At 40.9% G+C, this 11,490-nt stretch overlaps 1 long non-coding RNA gene across 1 annotated transcript; it reads right to left on the bottom strand.

Annotated features, from left to right (window-relative positions):
- Positions 1-2,831: 2,831 nt before the first annotated feature.
- LOC122225505 lies at positions 2,832-6,864 on the bottom strand. Its single transcript, XR_006205214.1, has 2 exons — positions 6,786-6,864; positions 2,832-3,016 (listed from the first exon to the last, which is right to left on the bottom strand). It is a non-coding gene; the product is annotated as an uncharacterized LOC122225505 (long non-coding RNA).
- Between the last annotated feature and the right edge of the window lie 4,626 nt (positions 6,865-11,490).

Below are 11,490 nucleotides of genomic sequence, written 5' to 3'. Positions count from 1 at the left end.
ACAAAAAATTTAAGAAACTACCCAGAATTATGGAAGATGAGTTTGTAGATGAAAAGGGTCCACTGAGTGGACAACAAAATCTACAAAAATAGAAATACACTCAACACTCAATTGTGAATTTCAGATACAGGGGCAAAAGAAAGTACCCAGAAGCTTCCAGATGGGGAATTCCTACAAAGGATCAGGAATCAGAGTGGCTTTGACTTTTCAAAAACAATACTGGAAGCAAGAAGCCAGTGGAAATACCTTAATTACCCTGAGGGAAAATGATTTACAATCAAGAATAAAGACACCTTTAGACCAAGGCTTTGTAAAATTTACTTCTCACACACGTGCTTTCTGAGGATGCTATTGAGAATATGCTCCACCAAAAACTGAACTAAACTGACAATGAGGAAGATACAGGACCCAGGCACAGGATTCTAATCTTAAATTTGTGGTTAAGAAAGAGGCAGCTGGAGAGATGGCCCAGTAAGAGACCAGTCCAGACCAGAAGATGTCAGAAGGCTATGTCTCCCCTGAGATGAACTTATTAAAAGTACTACATGTGCTTGAAACTTATGAGAGGGAGTATAAACACGGGAGCGCAATTTTGCAGATGAATTAGTGATAAGTATTTACAAAACTAAGCAAACAAAAACGTGACAATTATTAACTCCAGGTAAATAAAAAACATTGTGCAACATGCACGGAAAAATTGTTATCAATTAACATATGTTCCAGCATTTACATAAGTATATAAGGTAAGTATTTATATGTTTTTTAAAATGTTTATTTTGAGAGAGCTCCATTGTTCTTCCTCTTGTGCTTAAAAGAGCTATTTGACTCACCTATGTGCATTTATAATTTTCCTGAAAACAAAAACCAAACTGAAAAGATAAAAAGCAGAATAAAACAAGCAAACGGGAGAGGGGCACCTGCTGTTCAGTCAGAATTCTGCCCAAGCAGCCTCTGCACTGTCAGCACAGACCTCGATGTGGGGTTCCAACTCAAGAGCCATGAGATCATGGCCTGAGCCAAAATCAAGAGTCAGAAGCTTAACTGACTGAGCCACCCAGGTGCCTCAATAAGGTAAGTATTTGATAGTAATCTAACCAAACTTGGTGATATGATACTGGTAGTTGGTTGGGTTGAGAGAGAGTGAAAGCAACCTAGATCTTCATCTTCCATGGGGGAAGCCTATAGATGATTCGTAAAACAGAACTATCCAAAGAAGCATTAGAGGCTACTTAGTTATGGAGATTACTATGAACAACAGTAACAAGAAAGCTACCAATTGAAAATGGCTGCCACTAGAGGGTGGGAAATGCACATATGTGCTGGACAGTGATTCCAGAGCTCCATTGTTCTTCCTCTTGTGCGTAAAAGAGCTATTTGACTCACCTATGTGCATTTATAATTTTCCTGAAAGCAAAAACCAAACTGAAAAGATAAAAAGCAGAATAAAACAAGCAAACGGGAGAGGGGCACCTGCTGTTCAGTCAGAATTCTGCCCAAGTAATTTTCTTTTTTAAGGAGTCTGACATCAATCTTCTAGCGAAATCTGCCAAGATTGTGGATTTATTTTTAATGGATTTCTGTAGAGAAGAAGAACATGAAAGTGAACCTGCCACCTAGAATTCGAGTAAATTGTTTCCCAACAAAAGAGATTTATAATGAAAAAATGACTTGCTGATTTGCTATGTGAAGATCGTAACGGTTATTTTGAAAATTGAGTCTTCGGAAAGCCTTATGATCCCGGAGCATCTTCAAGGAGAGAATCCTGCCACGAGATTGAGCGTTCAGCATCTGCATCTGGTATTTGGTGCTTCGGAACACCAACACCTGCATACTTATCAAGTGAAATGATTTTCTGTTCCTAAATATAAATTCATTATCTGATGATTCACAAATAGAAATGTGCTCGGTTAACAGCAACCAAGGCAGAAAAAAAATGTCATAAAACTCAAAGGTAACTTTATACGTGAGTTGTTTATATGGCTAGGAAACAAAAAAACTTAATAAATACATGTATTAGACTACAAGACTATTTGTACATATCATGCCTCCTAGGAGGCATGATATATACAAGGCTACCAGGATGAAGGAGGAGACAGAAATAGTGCTAACTGCTGTGCTAGGTTTCTGGAGAGTTCCTACTTAGTTACGTGTAAATCTGCAGCTAGTGTGTATACCAACAGTATTGCCTCCACTTCATTATTTCACCAGTGCAGTAAATAATGATGTGGGTTCAGAGATTTGGAGATTAGGCTTGAGCAGAACGTGGCTCAAAATTGATGGTGGGGTGGCCTTAAGCCAGTCTCTTTACTCCTCTTGCTAGCGCGCCACCGTGAGGGTCAAATGTGACCATGCGCGGAAAGTGCTTAGCACGCTGCCGGGCATGTAGTAAACATCCAACAAATACTAGAAAAATTATGGGGATGGGAATAGAAGACATGACGAACGGGATGAGGAAGGAGAAAGCAGGTGCATCCAGGGGAAATTGGTGTTCAGTATTCAAGTCCTTCCATTTCCTTTCTGGCTTGTTGTCTAAATTTTGTTTCCTCGGGTCTGACTGAAATAAAGATATATTTGGATGACGTTATGTGCTTTGGCAATTAGCTTACAGTTCTCTCTAATGCAATTCAGGGTGTTTTCAGCCCTGGTAAAACCAGGGTAGATTACACAAGAGAGGAACAGATTGCTGGCAGTAGAACCCAACAGTCACGCACTGAGTCTTGACTGGGTTGGTCATTGGCGCTGGAACCTCTGGGAGGACGGTGGGTGAGGTAGCTTCTCGGTCCTTAAGGCGTCGAGTGTACTGGAAATCGCATTATTCCAGTTCAGTTCAGTTCCATTCAATTCGGTTTATTTTAGTTCATTTCATGCTTCAGCCAGTTGTAGAATGAAACTGGATCCTAAGGTAGCAGCATAAATTATCAGAGGGCTCTGATCTTAGGTCATTGTGATTTGAGAGGGGAAAAAAGGAACAAAGAAAAAAACTCTGCTAATCAGCCTGAGTGTCCTCTCTTCTTGCCTGATTGTAAAAAAAAAAAAAAAAAAAGGAAGTTATCGAGTGAATAAAGGAACCAAGATGTATCGCTCATATAATCATAAAAGGGCAATAAAATTATGTTGATGAAGGGGATCAAGAATTCTTAGAGCCAAAACCAAACCAGACCTAAACTGTTCTCTGAAAATGAATTTTCCAAGAGGGCGTCGCCCCTCCCCCCACTTGAATCCTTCATTTCTTCTGTCTATAAATATGTCCATTCTTACATAAAAGTTAGTAAAAACAATTGAATAATTAAACGAGAAAGCTAAATATCTAAATCTGTGCCTTTAATGTACCTTAATCTCAAAAAAGAATTTGCTTTTGAACTGAAGAAGCAATTCTATATCTATCTACCTATCTATCATCTTTTTTTTTTCTAGACCACCAGTAACAAACCTGTAGTCTGACACAGTCAGAAATCTAATCCCCAAATCCTGGGAGACTGATAAGAAACCTGGCACGGAAGGGCCAAAGAGGTCATCAGACCCTCGGTTCAGTGAAAAACTCCTGCAGTTGTGGACAGAGAAGACTGGACAAGATGTGAGTCAAGGTGTCTCAAATGTGTTCATTATTAGAGTGTTGGTGCATTGAGGGGCTCAGCCAACTCCCAGTAAAACCTCCACTTCGTGAAAAATCTAATGAGTTACAGATCACTGCGGACAAACCTGTAGTCTGACAAGATCTGATATATTGATCCGCAATGAGGGGCAGGGGGTGCCTTCAGAAGCGCCCAGAATGCACAAGGGGAAGTGTCTTTTACAGACTTTGTGTTCTCACTGAAAGGTTCTGAGGAGGGTCCAGTGGAAGCCAGTGGGAATCAGTTCTAAATCCTTGGCTGTTTCTCAGCAAGTTAGTGAAGATTAACTAAGAATTACGTGTGGTCATGTGGCAAGGAACGTTTAGCAATTAGATACCCCCCGTAATAGATGAGTTACAGTGATGTAGGGCTGTGAGCGTCTTTGGTGACAAAGCAGTGTTCCCTTAAGAAGAGAGTTGTTATGGCATTTTACACTTGCTGCATATGGCCTTGGGAGGAACAGCATTTCCTTTTGATTACACAGCTGGCTTTATGGGTGTCCCCTCTGCCTGATTACCAGCAAGGTTCCTTGTCGCCTTTGCAATCAGAATGGACTGTCACTCTTGCAGTGCTGGACAGGTTTTCCTTCTCATACACATATATGAGAGATTTATATGTGAAAAATAGCATGTAAAATTTGGAAACGGGATCCCCATTCATTTATTCAAATATTCAAATTCTATGCTAATAGATGCCTACAGGTTTCAGGTTAGAGAAAATTTCTATTTTTAAGCTGCAGAGACCCAGTGGGTTGGAACTGAATCTGAATTACCTTAAATATGAATCTGAATGATTTTAAAATATTAGCACATTTTGGGGGGGGGGGGGATGTTAGTCGGGAAAGGGTTGGGACAGCCTGTAGAAAGGCCCAAATTAAATATTCTGTCTTCCATGGAAAGCAACTCAGCCTTTCCTGAAGCCGTAGAATGATGACAAACATTCCCCACTTATTCCGGAGAGAATTTAGATGCTGTTAGTGAAAACAACAACAACAACAACAAAATCTATCCCCCCCCACAGGTGTTGTCCACACAGTGAGGGCTGCATTTATGTACTGTTTCACTTCCTGACATATCAAAAAATGGCGTGGCATGCTAGAGGTGTGGTAATTATTTCCCTGTCATTAGATGGAATCTTGGTGATGGATGGAGAAACTCTATTGGCAATTTATAAGTTGTGTGACCAATACGTTTCTCTGGGAATAGATAAATGTCTTGTTTTGTCAAAATCTTATTATTCTGATTTATTTGGTTGACTTTTGTGTTGTCAGAGAAGTCCTATGATAGATTGGGATGCATTCCGTTTTATTTATTATTTATTTATATTCATGTTCAAGAATTAATGTGTTGCCTAAAAGCCACCCGGAGTGAATACGTTAGTACCTCTCCTTTTTTGTCTGCACTTTTACAATGATTTGGGGCCTTTCGGAATAGTGCCTACAGTTACTATGAGTTAATAATATGTTGCCTCAGCAAAACTGTCTTTGACGGTCGTGGGATGGATTTTCCTGAGCTTTTTCTGAAAAGCAGCAGCAGGACCACCATAGTCATCATCTTTATAATTGCAATCAAGTGATATCACTTCAAATACCACGGATTCAAATTAAACAGAGACAGCTCTTGCTTTCGGGAGAACTAAAATGTAAGATGAAGACCACCATCATAAAACAGATACGTTAAGACTATAATCAAATAAATACGTGAAGAGATTAAACGTGATGCTCCTTTAGGGTCAAAAGCTTACAAAATTCAGCAAGAAAGAGAAATTTGGAGGCTTATAAATTTTGGCTTCTAAAAACGTTTCCCTTTTCAGTATTTAAATTGGACTCTGTAATCTCTCCCCTACCTCCTCTTACTGTGTTTGGATTGTTTACATCTTAATGTATAGATCTGATTTCCCTTGAGCATAACGAGGCACAGAAATTATTCCCAGTCTCTTAGAATAAAGGCAAAATCAGACGTAATGCGTCTTAAGGTTAATCTCCACTTAAATTAACAACTGTATAACAATATTTATACTTATGTATGAATATATCACATTGACACCTGCTACATATTTTATTTTATGAATTAATGTGAAATATGCATTATGGGGAATTGTTATCTACACATCCCCTCCTTAGTGTCTGAGGCTTCTGAAGAGCAGGCTTCCCACCTGGATTAATTCAACCCAGGTGTCTTATCTGTGTATCCTGAATTTGAAAATCATTCGATCCAAATTAGTTGAGATCACACCACTTACATTCTATGGACTATTCTGATTTGCGTTGCCAAAGATTCTCTCCTTGACCAAACTCTATTTAGGCTCCCTTGAATTTCTCAACCCGGCTTCGACTTTTGGACTTCTGTGTTCCTCGTTGCATTGTCCAATTTTAGCAAGAACCCTGCTAAGTTGGTTCAGCTAGAACCCTTCGTGCTCCATATCTGATAACTCTGGATATTTAACAGGGGTTCTTCATCTTCCATTGTCTGCCGGGTGATGTCTACTCACTCTGGCCAGCCTTCAGCACAAATCCTATTACATGGGTTTAGCCAGAATCCACCCTACCCCTGATATCTTCCCTTCATAAGTTTCCATCCACTGACCCCTCCCGGGTTCCTTGGCTCCTCCCTTATCCCAGTTGCCCCTGTTGTATTCGAAGTTGAGTCCAATCTTGTCCTCACTGCAAGGTGCTATTTCAGGGGTCCCTATAACCATTGTGATGTCCCCCTTGAATAAAATCTTTCTTATCATCTTTATCAGGTGTCAGTGAGGGGCTCCTAGGTGACTCAGTTGGTTGAGCATCCGACTTCGGCTCAGGTCATGATCTCCCGGTTTGTGAGTTTGAGCCTCACAACCCGGGGGTTCTCCACAGTGTGGAGCCTGCTTTGGATTCTCTATCTCCCTCTCTCTCTGCCACTCCCCTGCTTGCACGCCCTCTCTCAAAATAAATAAACATTAAAAAAAAAGCCCAAGTGTCATTGAATAATAATTTTTTCTTTCACAGTGTTAAAACATATTGAAGCCTATATAAAAGGATGGTTGACCCTATCCAAGTCAGAGTTCTGTGGAAACAATCATAAGGCATATTTACCTATAAGTGAAGAGCTGTTGATTATCGGGTACAAGGCTGATCATAAAACTACAGCAATATTGGAAAGGCAAATGAGATCCAACCTCTGTAGAATTACTTACGTTATTCTGATAGTTGAATGATTTTGCATTTGTGATCCATCCAAAATTAACATTTTTCTCAACATAAATACATGATTACTGTAATAAATAAATAAATAATAAATGATAAATTATTTATTTATTTTTTATGTTTATTTATTTTTGAGAGAGACAGAGACAGAATGCGAGTGGCTTAGGGGCAGAGAGAGAGGGAGACACAGAAGCAGAAGCAGAAGCAGGCTCCAGGCTCTGAGCTGTCAGCACAGAGCCCGATGCGGGGCTCGAACTCACAAGCTGTGAGATCATGACCTGAGCCGAAGTCGGACGCTCAGCTGACTGAGCCACCCAGGCACGCCCCCCCCCATTTTTTTTTAATTTTTTAATGAATAAATGATAAATTCTGTCACTTGGAGAAACATTTTCTTTCAGCCTTTTAAAACCATTACTGATTTGAAATACATACTTCTTTGTAAAATTTTAAAATCATACTGTTCTTACACATTTTTCTTTTCACTTCATATTGTCAGCAGCATTTCCCTATATCATTAAACAATCTTCAAAGAGTGATATTTAATGACTTTTAAAAATTCCATTGTGTGGAAGTGCTATCCTCCCCTCCCCCCATTTATTTCCTATTGTCTATTGGGTTTGTGATTCCTTTCAGGGTTTCTCTTTGAATTAAGTGTATTGCATAACCGTGAAGATACGTGTGTGAGGGCATATCAAATAGCCTAAGTTAGGGGCTAAGTATAAAAAAAAAACCTCTAATTTTTATATAAACGTTCCAACTGCTTTAGGAAATGTTTTTAAACAAGGTTTTATGCATTTCTTCTTAAATATGCTTTGTAAAAGCTAGGAGTTTAAAAAGAATTGATACATTGTGGGTGCAGGTGTTTTCAATTTTTTGACATTATGATTTAATTTACTTGACTAACTCTAAATTCCTCTAAATCATCTCCCTATGACCTCAGGAAACCTTGGTATTAATGCTTGGGGAAGAGCTAGGCTAGAGAATTATAATGTGAAGCTCCAACTCGTCCTGATGGCTCAATGCGAATCCTGCATAGTTTAGCATTGCCTTTGGGCATGGTATCTAATTCTGTGTTTACAGTGTTTGATGAAACGAAAGATGTCACAGTTTATATTGTACAAGTCAGAACTTATAGAAGAAAAGCACTTGTTAAATCTTGAAGAAAAACTGCACACAATTAACTGATAGTGGAATTTCTGGAATCCTGGATTCACTGCCACAGTTCAATGAACACAAGTCTATTGATCAATTGGATTACTCCTGATTGCATTGATGTCCGGAAAATCAGAAGGTGAAAAAAGGAGAAAACTGTTTTCAGTGTGAATATAAGAGTAATAAATGGCATGTGGATTCTGAAAGGCATTTGGTTTGGACCAAAATTTAGATCTAAAAACTGTATTTTTCTCTCTGCAGGGATATATGGATATGTGTGTGTGTGTGTGTGTGTGTGTGTGTGTGTGTGTGTAGAGGGAGAAAATCGATTACAATAAAAATACTCTAGCCATCTGTCATTGTAGAATGCAATAAATAAATATGCAAAATATGAGAGTCAACTTGTGAAACATGAAGGAAACTTAGAGCCTATCCAGCCATTAGATTTTGGAACTAAGGAAACTGAGACTCTGGAAAGGAGGTGACTAGATTCCAACCACCCCATCTAGAGCAATTTCCGCTGTACTGTAGAGTTAGAAGACAAGACAGACTTTGGTTATTAAATTATCACAGTACCATTTCTGGTCTACGGTCACTGCCGTTTACAGAGACATGCATCTTCCTGACGACTACTGGATTTCTAAGATAGTAGTCATCTCTCTGGGAATGCTTTTTTTTTTTTTTTAGGTCTTTGCATTGGAAGACAGATAAAAAAGAAGTCTTATCTTCTGTCTGAAAGGCCGATGTTTTTCCTATCACTACTCACTTCCTGGATGACCACATATAGACACATGACTTTGAACTGTGTGGAATGTGTCCAAAATGTAAATATTTAAATGCACTCCCAGGGCGCCTGGGTGGCTCAGTGGGTTGAGCGTCCCACTTCGGCTCAGGTCATGATCTCACAGTTCGTGAGTTCGAGCCCCGTGCCAGGCTCTGTGCTGACAGCTCGGAGCCTGGAGCCTGCTTCACATTCTGTGTGTCTCTCTCTCTGCTCCTTCCCTGCTCACATGCTGTCTGTCTCTCAAAAATAAAGAAAGATTAAAAAAATAAAATAAAATAAATGCACTCCCTTACACGCCTAGCTGGTGTATCAAAGGGACTGCTTGACATTCCATTCAGCTGTCTAATAAAATAACCCAGTGTGACAAGTCCCAGACTGAAATCTTGGTTCCTCAACACACAAATCTGTTTCTCTCCACATTCCCCATTTTAGTAAGGGCAACTCCATTTTTCTAATTGTTCTGATCCCCAAATTGGAGTCATCTTTGACTCTTGTCTGGACCTTCTGGTCCAGTTTCCTTTCTAACCACTCCCATTGCTATCCCTGTGTCCCAGCCGTTAGCATCTAGTACTGGCTATGTTGCAAAAGACTCCACGTGGCTCTGGAGCTTTCCTCTGGCTCCCCATGGCCCATTCTCCACATGAGGGCAAAATCACCTTGCTAAACTCATAATTAGAGCAAGACACTGCCTGTTTGAACTCCTGCAAGGCTTCCCATCTTTTTTTTTTTTTTTTTTTTTTTTTTTTTTTTTTTTAGCTTTTTTATTTATTTGGGGTGGGGAGCAGAGAGAAAGGGAGAGAGAGAAAGCCAAGTAGGCTCCACGCTCAGCACAGAGCCCAGTGCAGGGCTCAACCCCACGACGCTGGGATCATGACCTGAGTCAAAACCAAGAGTCAGATGTTCAACCGACCGAGCCCTCCAGGCACCCCAAGGCTTCCCATGTTAATCAGAGTAAAATCTGAACTCTTTACCACAGATCATAATATTCTTCTTGCTCACTCTTCCTCCTGTTCACTTTAACTGAGCTACACTGGCCTCTCGGGTGGTCGTAGGATACCCCGCACATGTGGCGGCCACACCGTATGGGTCTTTGCTGTTCCTTCAGCCTGGAACGCTCTTCCTTCGGATACGCATATGGCTCACTTCTTCACTTCATTCCGGCTTCTTGCTAAGATCTCCTGCTCAAAGGGGCTTCTCTGTCACCTTGCCGAAAATAGCACATTCCATCACTCTTTATCCATTCCCTTCTTTATCTGTCTTCTTAGAGCTTTCCATTGCTGGAAAAACATTTTATATTTATGTGTTGATGTTTTCCTCCAGGTTACATTAGAATGTAAAGCGCCCCGAAAACAGAGACCTTTTCTGTTTTGTTCTCTGTTGCATCTGCAGTACCTTCGATAGTTATTATTTACTTGCTGAATGATAAAATGTTGGTTTTTCATGTGCCAACACCGGAGCCAGGACTGACTTCTAGCAAGAGTTAGGAACCCAAACAAGCACCTTCGCTGGCCTTGACTAGGAGGTCTTAACTGGTTCTAGTCTTTCTCTGCCTCTCCGTGACCACAGTGATCAGCTCTCACAGTTGAACTAAGCGAGAGCAGCATTGGTTTGGTGGCCTGTGATCTCTCTTCTAGTTGCACTATGTCTTTGATTCTTCTATCTATTGTTAAGAGTCTTTAGTTAGGGTCCAGTTAAAGTTAGGAACACAAGAGTGGCCGTGAGAAAAATCCCAGTCATACCTGGTTATACCCACGGGCAGACTTCAGGGGCAGGCTACTTTGCAGGTGGCATCTATCTACATGCAGAGAGATGTTTTATTAGGGCTATGAGATAGCAAGAAGGAGGTATATGGGTCTCTGCTCCCAGTGCCTGGCATAGAGCTCCTGACATGCTTGCGATCTCCTACATCATAAGAGCATGAGGAACATCTTTCGTTCTGCTATCTGGTCTGTGACCCCGGTTCCTGACACAGAGCTCCTGAATCCCTTGGAATTTCCTGGGTGGTAGCAGTGTCTTTTGCTCTAACGAGGCGACTCTCAGTGGGCTCCTGGATGGGGGATGCTCACTAGAAAGACCAAACCATGATCAGCCCTGCCCCCCTTCTCCGGAGAGCGGAGGGCTAGACATGAGTTAATAATTGATCATGTTTATGTGAGGAAGTCTCCATAAATCCCAATAATACAGGCTTTAGAGAGCTCCCAGGTTGGTGAACACAGGAGGACGGTGCACCCAGCTCGACAAGGACGGACACTCTGACGCTTGGGAACCTTCCAGACCTCACTCTATGTATCTCTAAATCTGGCTGTTCATCTTTGTCATATCCTTTACTAAACTGGTAAAGGTAAGTGTTTCCCTGAGTTCTCTGAGCTGTTCACATAGTCAAATCCAAGGAGGGTGGAGATCATGGAAATGTCTCATTTATAGACAAGTCAGACAGAAGTGGTGGGTAACCTGGGGACCTACCACATGAAATGGAAAATAAAATGGGGGCAGTCTCATGGAACCGTTCCCTTCACCTACGGGATCTGATGTTATCTGCCGGTAGTTAGTGTCAGAACTGAGTTTAATTGGAGGACCCCAATCTGGTGCCACAGAATTGCTTGTCGTGGGACAATCGCCACACAGCGGGTGTCAGAAGCATTGTGAGTGTGGTAGCAGCGCGTGAGTAAGAGAGAACACAGGAGAGAGACTGAGGTTTTCCTACACAGGGCTTCATAAATAACCAATTAAAGACCAATAATAATAGGTGAGTTAAATTA

The sequence above is a fragment of the Panthera leo genome, chromosome B4 (genome assembly GCF_018350215.1).
Source record: "Panthera leo isolate Ple1 chromosome B4, P.leo_Ple1_pat1.1, whole genome shotgun sequence".
NCBI lineage: Eukaryota > Metazoa > Chordata > Mammalia > Carnivora > Felidae > Panthera > Panthera leo.
Note: the sequence above shows the minus strand (reverse complement) of the source record. Positions and strands in the feature narration are given on the sequence as shown.